A 16,709-nucleotide genomic window follows, 5' to 3' on the forward strand; every position below is an offset into this window, starting at 1 on the left:
TGATTATAACAGCTGTTAAAAAAATGTAAAGCACGTCAAAACTAAAAAGGGAAGATGCTGCACATATTATTCTCTAATAGCAAGAAACTATTAGGCTAATAACGAAGAGAGATCAACCACCTTTCGACCAGGAAACTTAATAGTCAAAAAATTCACCCCAAGGATAATATTTTACTTCATGCTTTGTGTCTTGCAGTTCACAGTTTGTCTTAATGCCTTAATTTGGGATAAAGGTTAGGCTAAAACCTAATATTTAAAGGTAATTGCAATTTTATATAATTGCAAAAAGTCAATAAATGGTGAGTGTTAACGTTATATTGAGGTATATATCGTCCACTAACAAGCTAAGTGGTTTAATGCTAAAATTCAAGTTTTCATTGATAGTCTTATTAACACTGCTTAAAAACTCAATTCCAAAAAAGGGAGCATTTTATATTTATTTGATTTAAAAAAATTGGTTTTTTCGCAGTCTAAGTCGTTTTTAATCTAGTATTATTTATTTATACTAAAAATTACATTAAAAATTTATATATAATATTTTTTTGAATTCTATTCAATTAAATAATTTGTTTATTTTAAGAATTTTATCACGATTTCACAGGCAATTTTTTTCTTTAAAGATGTGACGCTAAAATGTACGTAATTCTCCGCTAGCGTCTTAAATATCCAATTGGTGTCATTGCCTTTCAATTTTTAGTATGGAAAAAAGTTAGTTCTGCAAGTTATTGGATTTAGGAGCTTAGCTGAACGCTTTCAAATAATTAATCCCTCGCTTTTGCCTTATTTAGGTTATTTTTAATTACTTATGTCGCGTTTCATATCTTATATAAACCAATGAGAAAAAGTTCTATAGATCCTAGTAATACGACATGTATTTAAAAACAAATTATAAGCTTAATTTTTCATGTCACAATGATACTGGGCTCTATCCAGTTTGAACATTAAGTCGTTATGCACCTTCGCAGGGCTGAATTATTCGGGAAAACTTCGTATCCAGTCGCACTGACTGTAATAGTCACTAATTCTAAATTTAAAAAACCTGATTTTGATCAATTAAATAAGGTGAAGATGATTTAGCTGTAACAAAATTGTGTATAGTTGTCGTTATAATGATATACATAGGAGCCTGGAGAAGACCCATACGATAAAATTATAAACTACTATATGAAAAAGAAAGCAAAGAAAAAATATATTTGACTTCCGAATATAACGATTTTGTGTAAAAAAAATTTTTTAATAATATCACGGTCTTTTCAAGATATTTTGTCATATATTTAGGTACATGTTTAAGCATATGATTCCATGTTAAACTCCTTTAAGGGAAGAATATTAAAGGGGAAGACCAGGTCTCTTGTGTTTTTTTTTAATTATGTAGTATATCTAAGGATGATACTCTTTTTATAACCTCTAAAATCTGTAAAAGTTTTCGTCAAAAATAAAGTTATACAGATAACTATCCTTTTTTCCCGCTATTTATAACTTTATTTCTTTATATTACAGTTTAAAAGTGTGTAAGTCTTCTTTGGCTTTTAAAACAAGTTATTAGAGGAATTTAATTTCATCTTGATCATTCAGTAGTCTAAAGTACAACATAAAAGTTATATGGCAACAATTTTTTTTTAATAGAATAGTCACTTAATAACTAAAAGTTAAAAAAATTTTTACTTTAAGAAAACTTTAGAAGTCATACCATTACATAAATTGTTGTTTATTAATTATAATGATTATAGTAAAATTAAGAACGCTGTTTTTCCTGAAAATTTACATCTAACTTTGAATAAAAATAGTTAAATTGGTACTAAAAAGGTAAAAAAAAAACTATAATACATGTTTTTAGGCCTTTTATTTCTTTTTGAAGTTGTAGTAACAAGCTATTTTTTTTTAAAGCTCCGTTTAGTATTTTTTGTTCTATCTTTTCTTTTTATAAACTTAATAGGAAATCATATTGTGGCCCGTCCTGCAGTATAAAAATCTTCCCGTCCGCCTTTTTTAGTTACTAGTTTCTAAATTATTTCAGCTGTTAATTTATATTAAATCATGGTCATTATCCTTTTAAAGCTAGCGTTGTTGGTCCACGGTTCGTTTAAACTTTTGCGAGAAAAGAGTTATTGTACCATCACCAACTTTCAGGATTGTTTACTGAAGTTCAAGAAATTCAGTACTTAACTTAATTAAAACTTTTTATCAATAAATAAAGTCTTTTCATGTAGGTTTTTTACAGTCTAGTACAAGTATCTCATGAAAATCGAACTTTTTAAATCAATAAGAAAAGGAGGCGATATTGCCACTTTTTAAGTGGAAAGAACTTAGACTGTAATACATCGTTAACTTCGTAATTTATGCTTACTGTTTCATATCTTCGTCCAAAAAAATATTTATTGCATCACATGTTTACGTTGCTCACCTGTGGGCAACACTAAGTTGGTAGGGTCAATTATTCCAACTTTGACCATCCCACTAATAATACCAGAAGTATCGGCAATAGCTTCTGCAGTTAGATTTACTAGTTTCGATAAAGAATAGTTCGGGTTATTTTCCTTGTTGTTTTAATTAGATAATTATACAAAAGGCAAGCTTGCACCAATTTTATTAATTTCATAGCCTTTTTAAATAAAAGAGAGTTATAAAAGTCAGTATCTTCTCAACTACAGTCATTTAGGTTAAAAAATTTATCAAGTTACAAAGCCTAAGAACTCAAAATAATTAATTGTAATAGGTTAACTAAGACTATTAGTGTAGCTACTTGAGGGTGTAATCCCATAAACTAAGTTTGCTTTATAAAAAAGTGTAATGTACCTTTTACACATACTATTTTTGCGGAGATTTATGTTTTTTAAGTAATTGTTAACTTATTGGTAGTCTTCTTTCATAAATTTTTTTTTATCCCTAATTTCGTGTATGAGGCGATACAAGACTGTCAGTTTGTACTCTTGTTATTGTATAACTTTTAAAGCAACCTAGAAACACTGACGTGCACATATTGTAGATTGCAATAATGTTCAAATTTTGTCTATTTATGCCTTTTTTATAGGTTACTAAGATTAATAACTTGAACTGGCGAGGTGCTAAATTATTATCTGAAGTTAAAAAATCGTTTAAACTTATGAAAAGCGATGTTACTAAGGGAAGTTAAAAAAACCATAAACATGAACAAAAAAAAATTATTAAACTATTAATAAGAGCCGATAAATATATGAAGAAATCCATAAATTTCTTAGAGCCTCCTTAACGCCTAATATTGAAATTATAAGTTTTTTTATGATGCTTCTTTTTTAAAAAATATATTCACGGTATATCTGCGGTAAAGTGTGTAGCTTTAAGACATTCTACTGTTATCCGCCTTTCTAGCAAAAGTGAAGCATTGCAAATTACTTTTTTTTTTATTTATTTTTTTAATGCTTGCAGTTTTTATTGAAAGTTTGGTAGTTTATCTATAACTATATAGAAAAAGTAGTTGATTACATATTTCTCAATAACTATTAGAGGTAAGTGAACTTGTATAGATTTTATGCGTGTCTGGGCTATATCTTTTTCACAATATTGTATTCTAGTGGTTTACCGTTTTGTTAAATTTCTTAGTCCTTCTGGCAACATAAATGAAAATTTTGCCGTCATTTTATTGTTTCACTAGTTATTTCTCGTTTTTCAAAACAATAAAATTTTTTTTAAAAGTTTTCAATAATTCCTTGAATCTAGAGTTAGCAGATAATATTCTTCGTTGTACGTTTGTTTTAAACTCAAAAAAAATTATAATAAATTTCTTTTAATTTTCGCGACCTTTTTACGAAAAAAAATTATTTAAAATAGTTTTTGTTGTGTATTTAACGGTCTTATTAAAAAAGGTTACGTCCTTTTTTTTAACTACTAAAAGTTATGGCTCAATAGGTTTAAACTAATAAATTAGTTCTGTAGTATTGGTTTTTAAGTAGGGCTTACTTTTGTGCCAGGCATTTATTCACTTTAAATTTTCTTTAATGGTATTTTTGATAGAAGGCTTGTTTAACGCAGTTTTTAAACGCACTTTTTTCCTATAATTATAGTTTTATTAAATCAGTCTTTTATCTAACATAACTTGATATATCGGCCACAGGTTAGGGTTAAGATTAGGGCTAAGGGTATAAATGAACTTCGTTAATATTATTTTTTGATTGGCAGTGGAAGGGTGTTTTAAAACAAAGTTTTTATTATAAAAAGCATATTAAACTTTTTTATAATTTTTAATGAAGTCTACGAAATCTTTTTTACATTATAAAATTACGCAAGGAATTTAAAGCACTTCAAAATTCAAAAACTTCATGTGATAAGCAAATATTAAAGCTCTTTGAATGATGACGGGCACCAACTTACGCTATGAGGCAGACATACAAATTTTTCTGCATAACTTCACAAATAATTTTTTTTAAGCAATGCTTGCAGAAAAAATAACGTGGTTGTTCTTTCTCTTCAATAGGTTCTTAGCTAAGCTCAACCCTTCCCACATAGACGGTTATTATGTTCCAAGTAGTAAGATATTTTTGTGAGAAAAGCTGGTTATTAATATACGTTTTTGACTAAAAATAGTTTAGTAACTTAGAGCTATGGCATCCTACCTAGGTAAAGCTTTAAATTGATAAAATAATTTAAAACTAATTAACTTACCAGCAAAAGTAAAACACTTTTTAACGGGTAGCCTGAATTAAAGCCGGGCTTCACAGATTTTAGGTTATTAATTTTTTAGCTGGATGACGCCGCACTCCGTTACTAGAACAGCCCACACTATAATAGATTTTAAAAGGTAATGAGCTGCCCCACTTAAAAAGAAACAATTAGGAGATAACAAAAGAACATAAGGAATGATGGCTGCTTTATTTAGATTAATATTTCTATTTATATATTTCCTATTATTCCAAAACATACTTGATATACTGAGGGTTTTGAATGTTCGAGACACTTCATAACTTTTTAGAATGCCAGAGATCCTAAGAAAAATGGCATCCACTCTTCAGTGCATTGATCTCTCAGACTTTGGCACCCTCAAAATTAGCTTATAATATATTAGACTAAGTTTTAACTTAAGTCAATTTGTATATATTTTATAACTATTTATTCAGATTCAAATTATAATACATTAAAAAAAAATGGTTTATATCAGCTTATCAATTATGCAATCACCTAATTATATATAGATGTATTACGAGTCTCGTCTTTTTTAAAAGCTAGTAAAGATATTCTCACTTAAAAATATATTAAATTAGTTATTTTAAATTATTTTGTAAACTTTACTAGAACCTTTAAAGTTATATACTCTTGTTTTTTACCTTCTACTTTGACACAAATCAATATAGTCGCTTTAAAGGTACCCTCTTATTGTAAGTCAACTGGCGACTTTACCATTAATGTATCACACTTCGTCGTAAAGTCGTTAGTAATAAAAGAAACCTGAAAATTGCTATTAGAGAGCAAATGCTGGATTGCTTGAGCTACATTAAAGCAGTAGTAACGTGAAAAATAAATCCATAGATCGCAGCAATAAAAATAATTATACGACAGTATAAAAATATTTGATAGTAATAAGCTTACACGCTTTGAATATAATATAATATTATCAACAACTATACAATTTCTGGAAATTTTAGCTATTTTCTTAATAAATCGCGAAGACACCCTAAAGAAAGGGCTACCTGTTTGTCGTACTACCGCTGGCATTGCCTAAAATATCTTTCGTTTGTCATTGCTTTTATGGTTAAAACAAAAACGTAAAACCTCAGCAAGTCAGAAGTTTCGTAGATTTCGAGGTCTGCAGATACGTCCTATAATCTTGGTATTTTCGGCAAAAAAAATTGTTTATGACGCCGACACGATTCTAACCAATCTCTACCATATTTTACTAAGTTAGCAGATTGAAAGTCGTTAAGTGTGAAGGCAGACCCGTCCGCGCAAGGGATTGCGGGTGCCAACACTATTCATAACGGTACTAATACATAGTTAACTTAACGGTACCTACCTGTTAGTGCTAGCACACATTAGAGCGACTCATAATCAACTTAGATTATATACCACACTATTCCCCTAGAATAAGGCGAAAATGTCTGAGTCCTCTCTAAAGGCAAGCAGCACCGAAAGCTTAAGGTAGTGCCTGCTTGCTAGAGGACCTGCAAACAGAAGTTAGTCAATCTCACCAAGGTTTCACCGATGGGCCGAAAGAATTCCCTAGTAAAGTATTAGAATATACGACTTTTAAAAGCGATGCCTTGCATACGGCGTAAGCCTTAAGAAAAAAATTATACAACAAAAGTCACCAATCATTTCCTAAGCCTAGGGGGGATTAGCCCAAGTAGGCTTGAGACGGTTAGTTAGCCATCATGATAGAGGTATGCTAGAAACTGGCACAGAACTCAAGCCAACCAAAAAAAGGGTTTTTTACCACTTATGAAAGTAGTCCCTTCGAACAGGGCGTTAAAGCCACCTTGTAACTTTCCACATTGCATACCCACCTTTAGCTCATTAATTCATAAAGGAAGGTACCATAATTAAGTTCTCAGGGTTTCTTAATTACAGTGACCTCTATAAGCAGCATTAACCCCAAGATTAAAAAGGAAGCCTCCCGACAGTAAAGGTTGACATGACCAAAAGAAGAGGACTATATTGGACATGCAATCCACCTACGGCTGGCAAAACTATCCTCCTCCTTTGGTATTGCTACCTACGGAAGGCCGCCTGGGCTAATGCTAAGGTCGGACGTCTGTCGATCTTTTTTAACTGCTTTACGACGTGGACCTGGGAACAAAAAGCAATCCTTATCTTCATGAAGAGCATATATAACTAAAGCGAGACTCCCAAGATTAGAACCATCAGCACTTCCACAGATTTTAAGCACCTACACAGGGCTTACCAAAGGTCTTCAACTGATAGCTAACACTTACATCACTTGGATTCTCAACTCCAGCCAAGGAGTCTTTTCACATGCAGTACGCACTCGAAGGTGCAAGATAAAAGATAAAAATAAAAGTTCACGTAGCACATGGGAAAAACCAGTTACGCCGTTGAGGCATATCTCTTATACAGGATTGTCAGCGACCTTATTTCGCAAAATTGAACTTCAAAAGTATACGAAAGAGAGCTCGTACTTAGAACCCTTGATCCTTCGGTAGGGTTGTCACCCAGTAACGATGTTCAAATTTAGTATATTTTAGTATATAGCACTATTACATTAGTTTGTTTCTATGAGAACTGTACCAGAATCCTACCACAAACGAGGAGTAAGTACTATTAATTTAATGCTATCCACCACCAACCACTTTAAAAGCCGTCAAAGAGACTAATAAAGGAAAGTCCTACTCAAAAATGCTAAAGCCCTCGGTTGCAATAGCGATATAAAGATGATGGCCTAAAAACTATTGCTCCGTTCGTGAGCTTCTTGTGTGGTTGAATATTAGAATCTTGTCTTTTGTTATGAACCTCACTAGTATAAATAGTGCAGTTGTACAGGACTTGTGTGTGATAGTATTGCTATGAATAGTGTTAATACCTAGTATATATAGATTTACGCCTCTTGGTTCTGTATACACATTAACCATTATCGTAGGTACTAGTGCGTAAGCTCAAAAAATGCGATAAAAAAAGGATATTGTTTCTGAAGGCTGCATATTTCCAAATCAATACAAGGACTTAAGAAAAAGTAACCTTGTAGGGTAGTGTCACTACTGTGGTTTTATTAAATGACACTATTTAATTTAGTGACCGAATTATATTAAAGATTATTCAGTACACAACCCATTAATTCACTAACTCAGTGACGCTACCCAACGCAAGGAGCTGGCCACCCCACAACCACGCAGTAGTAATAAAGATCTCTAGCACAGCTTCACTGGCTAGCTTATATACATAATTTTACAACAATCCTTACTAAATTGTATGCACTTACTGAATACACTGCTGCCAAGTATTTATGCTCAGCCGTTCTCGACGTAAGACTAAAGGAGAGGACTTGAACGAGCAATAATTTTAAGTTTGTTACTGCTTCCTCCTTTTTATCGGTAGCACAGCTACCAAAGGAATACTTTATCTACCATTAATAACCTATTTATATTATAAAATGTTACTGTTGTTATCTCAGTCGTCGTCATAAAGTCTAACATATTATTTCCGGTAGAGACATCATAAGCTGGCTAACCCCTCTCTCTTTTTCTTAAGGTCTTGATCGGAGCACAGATTATTTTGTTATAAAATTCGCTAAAAGTTTGCGTGCCGAATCTAGTTCTGACTCTAGATGATTGATAGTAGCTAACAATTTAGCTATTCGCCTCTAAGAATCTGTCTCTATAAAAAACATAAGGCAACTATTGTGAGTTAAAAAAAATAAATTTTTTCTTAACAATCTTTATATAAATATAACGTTTGAACAAGAATAAAATTTCTTAAAGTACAGTTGTATTTTCAATTACATAGGCCACAAACAAAATATTTAAAGTAAGAGGGATTGTTTTAAAAATTATTTTAAACAGATACGATTATATAGAAAACTAGAAAAAATAAACCAATTTCTTTTTTTAATACTATTTTTTGCAACCAGATAATACCACTATTCAAAAATGTTTATAACAACTTTAATAAAGCATATATAAAGCTAGCAGCTAAAACATAGATAAATATTTTAAAATCTCTAGTTTAGGATGATTTATTAATACTTTTCACAGTATTAACCTTGCAGTTGAAAAAAACACCGAATAAAGCCGACTTATTTAGGTTCTAACATCTATTTTTTCTAAACTGTGCCAGAAAAAGTGATAAGAACCTCTTTTATTAAAAAAATTGGTAAAGTAAGAGTTACTAAGCTTTTTATGTAGGCTCGGTTTTAAGAGTATGAAACCTTTAAGAGCAGAGAAATGTATCAGGGGTGACAACAGTTTCAACGTTTAAAGTTTAAATTTCGCCCCGGACGGTAGAAATACGCAAATTTTCTTGTGTCCCCTCACCGAAGATTAGATCTTAAAATTTAAGATTTCTCAACCCACTAATATTTATTATAATGCGACCGGCAAAGCTGTTTTTAAGTTTAATTTTGTCACTGTCACCGCTCGATTTGCTTCAAGGTGCCAAAAAAAAATCGAAGTTGTTAATTTTACAACAATTCGAAAGACCATGAGCATTCTGAACGAAATGGCCGGCGTTAGCGGTGTGGATCTTGGTATCTACTTAGTTTTAAATTATTCGAAGAGAAGTTTATAATTGTACATGGTAATGCTTCCTCCAAAAGATGGCAGTACTTCCAAGGAAAAAGAGTATGATTTTCAACAACGATATAACCTGAAATATTATATAAATTTATCACAAGAAACGGAAGAAAGTAGAGTCTCAAACTATGAGGAAATTGTTAATACTTATTACAATATGTGCACGGATTTTTATGAGTATGGGTGGGGTAAATGTTTCCATTTTGCACCCCAAGCAAAATCGGAAACTTTTAAAGAAGCTATGATGAGACATGAACATTATTTGGCATTTAAGCTCGAGATGAGGAAAGAAAAAGATTTTAAATACCTTGATGTGGGTTGTGGTGTCGGCGGCCCTGCAAGAGCAATATCAAGGTTAACAGGAGCTCATATTGTGGGCCTTAATAATAATGAACACCAAATTTATCGGGCCATAAAATACACGGCTTTTGAAAATCTGCAGTCCAAATGTTCTTTTTTAAAAGGGGATTTTCACAATTTGCCCTTCGAAGATTGCTCTTTTGATGGTGCCTACGCAATTGAAGCTACTTGTCATGCTAAGAACCTTGAAAATGTTTACTCTGAGATCTACAGAGTTCTAAAACCTGGGGCCAAGTTCGTGTTCTATGAATGGGCTTTGACTGATAAATTTAGTTCGTCGGTTTTGGAACACGTTCGAATTAAAAGGGACATAGAAATTGGGAATGGTGTTCCCAATTTGCATTCGGTTGATGCAGTCATAAAGAGTGTTAAAGTTGCCGGCTTTAAAGTTTTAGAGTATGAGGATGTAGCTTATAATACTGACGAGAGGTTTGTCTTTCCTTGGTATTACTCGCTTCAAGGCCGCTTTTCTTTTGCTCAATTCCGCCACACGGCTTCTGGTAGAAGGTTAACTCACTTTGTTGCAACTATTGGAGAAAAACTTGGCTTGTTACCGCGGGGCACCAGAGATGTTCACTCCATATTACTAACAGCTGCCGATTCTTTGGTGGCTGGAGGCTTGAAAGGAATTTTCACTCCACTTTTAAGGATAACTGCAATAAAGGATGTGGAATAAGGAGGTTTTTTAAAAAAATTGTTTTGATTTAATTAAAAGTTTAGCTAGCTTATATAAGAGTTTATAATATATAACCTATTTTTTATTATAGCTTACTGAATTCAATTCCATCGGATGTAAAGAATTTCTTTAATTTCCCACGCAAACGGCTAGGAATTATTTTAATTAATCTTAAAATAAACTTTATTCAGAAAGGTATTACTTACGTTAATTTTATTTTTATACAGTGAGATAAATTAAAATGCTCTAAGCGGATAATAAAAATATTGTAAACGTTTTAAGAACTCTACTTTTATGTTATATGTTTAGGTTATATAGTGAAATTTTAAGATCTAAAATACTTAATATTTTGGATAACGTAGAGTTTTAATCTTTAGTTTAAAGCAACTGCACTACGTAACAGAATTAATATATACACTTTAATGTTATGCAGAATTTGGAAGAAGTTAGTTTCCATATAAATCTTATAGCAAACATTAATTAACAGTTTGTGACTTGACATGTACGTACTGTAGTCGCCTTAAAAAAAGCTAATATTTAGCAAATGTTTTACTGGGATAATAATGGTTTGAGTATAAAAAATTTAAAATCCTATTCTATAGGTAATCATAAGTATAACATCCACAGTTAGCTTGAAATTTATTTTTACCCAATCATAGTATAGCTACAATTCTGATAATTTTTGTCTACTTTTAATAAAACTTAAACATTAGGCACTAGGACAATAATTACTTTTTATTTGAATCTAAAAAGATTATTTGGGCGAAACCTTCTGTAGCGTGGAATAGTACTATCCTTTTCGGAAGGGTTAAAGAGTTTTATTTGTACGCCTCTCAAGAGGAGTTGGGGCACGAAGCTTTTTTTAGTGCATTTTTAAAAAATAGCGAAGGGAATTCGCGCCATTTTTGTCTAGTGTGTCGGGAGTTTACTTAAAACCACAAACAGAAGGGATAACCACTGGCCCATTTTGTTCATCCCTGGACCTTTATAATCTTAAATATGAAGGCAGCTTTGTCAACCCTTTGCTAAAACATTGGTACTAACCGAGCTAAATATATAAAAAATTGAAATATTATGCTTTTAATAAACTTATTTGTGTTAACTAAGGGGTTTGACTAAACGAAGATCTAAATTTTTTTTAAAGGGTTACCGTATTTTTGTTCATCAACATAGTGAAAAAAAAAAACAAATAACTTTGCTAAATAAATTAAGCCTATTTCCCGAACTTAGTAAAATTTGGCTCAATTTTAAATCCTATTTAGGAGGGTTTGAAAAAATCGCAAATACTGCAGATATCTAATTATTTTTCCCTCTTGTTCAAGGAATGTAACCTAAAGGAATGTATGTAAACAACTTTTTACCAATCAGATAAACTATAAAAACTTGTCAACTAATTCCCAGTTTTTAAAAACATGCTTTTCCACTTGGGAGGTTGTTTGTAAGCTGTTATGAGCTAGAGTTAGATATTTCTTCGAGTTTACCAGCATAAATAACACAATGAAGAAATCTTTCTTTAATACCATATAATTTTTATGTGAATTTTAGGATAAGGTCTTTTATGTTATCATTACAATTGCTTGCTTCTTGAACATTTAAGGAAGTAGTATAAAATTTTCTAAAAAGAAAAATTTATCCTAGCATCTTTTCAAAAGTCTAATATATTTTTTTTCTGTGAGAAGTCAAAAAAATCCTCTTAAAATTTTATTCTGCGAGAGAAAGTCGCAATAAGGTTATTTAAGTTACTAGGAGGATGTGCACTTTTACAAATTAGGTAAAGCGACAAGTTGATTTCCATCACAATAGTTTTACGAACGATTTTGTCTTTCTGTCCTACCTGGTAAATAATAGAAGTATTACTATAGAAAACATTTTTAAATTAAATCAATTAAAAAACAGAACATCTAAGGGGCAGCTTTTCTGTTTTTTAATTATCTTAAGGTTCTAACAACTAAAGTTAGATTTCATTTTTATTTAATAAACATTTTTCATCTATCATAGATTTACGTATTTTCAAAACTCATTTCCAAAAATTCCAATAGAAGGTTTTCATAAGAATAGCATACTAATGCATGTCGAGACGTTACACAAATGTTCCTTGTTCAACCTAAGGGCATAGCAAAAGCAATTTGAATAATGTAAGGGATGCTACAAGGGAACTTTTGGAAGCCGCACAAAAAAGAGCTTGACTTGAATTCGTAAAAAGGTAACTAGGGCTATGTAAAAACAAGGTAATTAATTTGTTGTGTTCTTTGCCTTCATAAAACCATAAGCTTCACATAAAACGAGAGACGTAGCTCATCAAAACTAGTATGGTATGTTGACTATTAGTGCATGAGAAACGGGATCACTTTAGGTATTTATAACTGTTAGGATCTTGTGCCTTAAAAAATGATTTCCTGCCCTCTTTAGGCGGGCGTTCACTTTTTGGCGTGGTGAGAAATCTACTGGAGAATTATAAAAATTATAGATTCAAGTATTAAAGTGATGATGCGCCAATTGGAATATATAGAATTGGAACATTTACATTAAATAAGTTAAAAACAAAAAAGTCTAGAGAGTCATAACCTCATTCAATTTTATATAGTAAAAAATCTTTTTAATAACAACGAGCAATGCTACACCAGCGCGTGATTTCAAAGGAAAGGATTTAAGATTTTGTGTAAAAGCGCCATAAAGCTTAAGCTCTCTTATGCAAAGAATAAACTCGGGTAGAATTTAATAGATAAGGGGGAATATGTACGACCTCTCAGTCGAGTTTTCACTCGGTGTTTTCAGTGAGCTAACTTTAAAGCCCTTTTCAATTAAGCTTTTATCAGAAACCTCTCTGCTACTCTGGGGCGTAATAACCTATTAAAGAATGAACAATTTTATATCAGCGATTATAAAACGTTTTATATAGTAGTTTTTTGTTTTTTTTTTATAGACGCTGAACGTTACTAAAGAAATTAGTCATTCTTTGTCCGGTAAGCATATAGTTTTAATAGCACAATATAAATTACAAATGTTTTGTAAAAAGCTCATATGTAACCTGAGCGGAACTAATGCAAATAGTTCATAAAATCTTTTTTTAACTATTAATAAAATTATAATATATAAATATGACTGGCAGAATACTTTTTTTTAGGTTTTTCTTAGGAAGATAAAGCACCACAACTTAGAAGGGAAGTTAGCTTTCTAGCATGATGCGCTTACTAATGCACTCGAAATAGCGTCCTATCAAAGTGGAAAGGGAGTGAGTCTTTCGTGTGTTACTTCAATAGTTATAATTAACCATAGTTGTAAATGATTCAACAAAGATAGTATAACTAGGTTCTAAGTAACTTTCAGCGCAAAGCACTATAAGACAAAGTTAGCTAAAATGAGCCAATACAGGTGGAAAGCTTTATCAACTTCGACTCAGGTAACCTTATTACATCTTAAATAATAAAATCGCAGTAGTTATTGGACTTCGAAAAGATATTTCATATACTTGGAAAGGAGATGAAGCTGTCAGTAAAAAATATATTAACAAAAAAGAAAATTGTGGTTATACAAAACTATTACTATAAAAAGTATTTTTTTAAAAAAAATTTATTTAGTTAGTTTTAGATAATATAAATTTGATAAACAGCATTACTAACTTAGATTAATTTCGCAAATCTGTATTTTTCGTATACGAACCTTGGTTCTAAAAGTAAATTTGATGTTCACATTTTATGCCATTTATTACTTATCCATATTATGTAGATATTTTTTATTCATACATATCTAGGTTAACATGACTTCTAATGGACATTTGGATGAACTTTGTTGTTATAAGGTAATTTAAGTTTCAAAGACTATTTTGCCGGGAACTCTATTTAACTATGCTACTTAAATAACAAAATTTTAAAATATTTCAAGTCGAGGAACCTCCTCAATTGGACAATTTTTTCTTTAAGCAGAGTGTGCAAATTAGCTACGCTACAATTACTGTCTTTTTTTAATTAAAGTATTTCCACCAACCGGTTAATCCTGATATATTTCTCTTTCTATTTAATAAACTAAGCTGCTAGTTCCCTCTCCCCTCTAGGCAATGCCTTAGAAATAACGCATGGTCAAAAATTAACTAAAGCTAGCATAGTCAGATGTTAAATTTTTGAAATCTTTAGTTAGTACTCTTTATTATGCTCTTTACATTTTTTTAATCAAAATAAATTAAAGTTACTAAGGAGGTCGAGTGTTTAGCTATATTGATTATTAAAATTTTAGAAATGAAGTCAAAATTACTCTAGTTTACTGTAAAACAAGTGTATACTCCTCTATAACTCTTAAACCATGAAACCCGTGTTAACGAAGTGAATAGTTATAAGAACTTTTTAACTCAATTGCAACTAAGAGAGGAGAGTGCCTAAATTATAATTTTGACTGTAGCTATAACTGCAAAGCTGAAAAATTTAATATCTACCCTGGGTAATATAGGATCCCAAATTTTGAGGGTAAAAAATTTACACCAACTTCAAGTTTACCTCCTAAAGCGAGTTAATCAATAAAGTAGTTTTGTCATCGCTATATTTTATTATTGGTTCATACTAAAAACAGTTTTGCGTAAGTGTTTTTGATATTACAGAAAGACAGAGTTCTTAACTCATTAATTTGATGTTGACTCGTTTCTGGAAACTAAGAAATCTACGGGAGAGGTGAAAATACTTCGAAGTTTCATAGCAAAACGCACTTACAGGAAAAAAAAAGTATTATAGTCTAATGAATTAATCTTCACTATGGGCGATTAATGGGTCTTCTAAACTTAGTTCAGCCTGTATATCTTATCAATTTTTTACATACTTCTCTACTCTATACGTGAAACCTTACATTTGTTTTTCCTCCAAAAAATAATTTAAGGGTTCTTTTAAGCACTAGATTTTACTCCCAAAAGGATATAAACTTTTTAGGGGTTGGAAGATTATATCCAATACAAAAAAAAAATAGTAACTCGTACTTAAATTGTTTGAACTGTAAGAAGAAAATTATCGCAAGATAATACTAAAACAGTTTTAGCTAAAAAAGCCCTTCATATAAGAAATGAAGGAACTGCCGACTAGTAGAAGTAGTATGAAACATCTATGACCTTGTTAAAAAGTACAAGGGTGAGCATTCGTAATTGACCAACCAAGTTAACTACAAGATCGCCCAGTTACAAGAACGCTAAGTTAAAATTTGTAAGGGCAATGTTATCATCAATACTAAGAAGGTACAATGAACTATGAACATATAAAATAAGAATGCTGGTCTCGTGTTTAATTACTGTTATATAGTTGTCACTCTAGCCGGTTCTACGTAATTTTATATCTAAAGTTTTGACTGACGAGATAACATTTTGTTAGTTGGTGTCACATATTGAAGCGTTTAAGGGAAACTCGTTAATACTGTTTACGTCATGTCACAGGTTCATGTACGTAAATTAAACCGAAGATAACGGATGAACAATTTAAGTTGTAGGTGTGCAAGTTGTTCATTAGTTGGTAAAAATTTCAATTATTTATAGTTTTTCTCTATTTTAATAATATTATAATCAACTAATGGATTTTTTAAGATTTTATTTATATATATTAGTATATCATTAATAATAAATTTTATAATATAGGTTACAGGATGATTAATTCTTGTTTTACTTCAAGAAGCACCATAAATTATTTTACTGAACAAATTACATATTAAGATCCAAAAAAAAAACGCCTGGTGCACCCGCCACTCTAATTTTACAATGATATGCGATGCCCTCGAAAGCTTACAAGCATGTATACACTAAGTTAGCTTAACTTTTAGTTGGCTGCTAAATTTTAGTGTGGATATACTATAGTTTTAGAGCCAAAAGTCGAGGTTATGTACAAAGTCTCTCTTCGCGAATGTTTTTATTATAATTTGGTGGTGTAATTAGTATTTAAAAATAAGTTTTTGGAACACTTCTTCTAACCTTACAATTTTTATGGCCTTAAGTTATTTACTATTATATAAGACAATCATTATGTATTTTTCCTTATACTGCACCAGTTAACTTATAATCGCTTTCTCGCTTTTACACAAAAAAGTTTTTTAAACTGTAACGGGCCGTGTAAAAAGAGTAACTTCTAAATGGTGAAGTATAGTAAATAATCTGACTTTATAAGTATTAAACACCAGAACGAACACAAGAGTAAAACAGAAAAGAACAGTTGAAAGGCTCTAGGGCCGAACGCAACATCTAACTTGAAACCTCTTTGATGCTCTACAAAGGGCGTAATAGAATATAGCAGTAATTGAAAATTATAAAAGTGTTAGCTGCCTGTGAGACGTAGATTAAGGATTAACAGGGGTGTTAATATATTTTTCAACGAAAAAAGAGTTTTTAGATCCCTTTATTTTCTTATGTGAACAAGAGAACACTTGTGGAATGTGAAGGGAAGTGCTGCCATTAAAAAATCGTTAAAAACATGGTGTATATATCGAGAACCGGGAGCTGCCAG

The 16,709-nt window shown here is 31.2% G+C and overlaps 3 long non-coding RNA genes across 3 annotated transcripts; 2 read left to right on the forward strand and 1 right to left on the reverse strand.

Moving 5' to 3' along the window:
* The first annotated feature begins 948 nt into the window (after nt 1–948).
* Nucleotides 949–2,116, forward strand: LOC135119631 (uncharacterized). Its single transcript, XR_010278306.1, has 5 exons — nt 949–1,062; nt 1,123–1,219; nt 1,279–1,346; nt 1,937–1,992; nt 2,059–2,116. It is a non-coding gene; the product is annotated as an uncharacterized LOC135119631 (long non-coding RNA).
* Nucleotides 2,117–4,644: 2,528 nt separating this feature from the next.
* Nucleotides 4,645–5,207, reverse strand: LOC135119680 (uncharacterized). Its single transcript, XR_010278326.1, has 3 exons — nt 5,152–5,207; nt 4,897–5,023; nt 4,645–4,755 (listed from the first exon to the last, which is right to left on the reverse strand). It is a non-coding gene; the product is annotated as an uncharacterized LOC135119680 (long non-coding RNA).
* A 7,758-nt stretch (nt 5,208–12,965) lies between these two features.
* Nucleotides 12,966–13,686, forward strand: LOC135119627 (uncharacterized). The gene is made up of 3 exons (XR_010278302.1): nt 12,966–13,211; nt 13,373–13,480; nt 13,549–13,686. It is a non-coding gene; the product is annotated as an uncharacterized LOC135119627 (long non-coding RNA).
* The last annotated feature ends 3,023 nt before the right edge of the window (nt 13,687–16,709 follow it).

Source organism: Zophobas morio, unplaced genomic scaffold (assembly GCF_036711695.1).
Source record: "Zophobas morio isolate AGI-343-1 ecotype UQ-CSIRO unplaced genomic scaffold, CSIRO_AGI_Zmor_V1 ptg000277l, whole genome shotgun sequence".
Lineage (NCBI taxonomy): Eukaryota > Metazoa > Arthropoda > Insecta > Coleoptera > Tenebrionidae > Zophobas > Zophobas morio.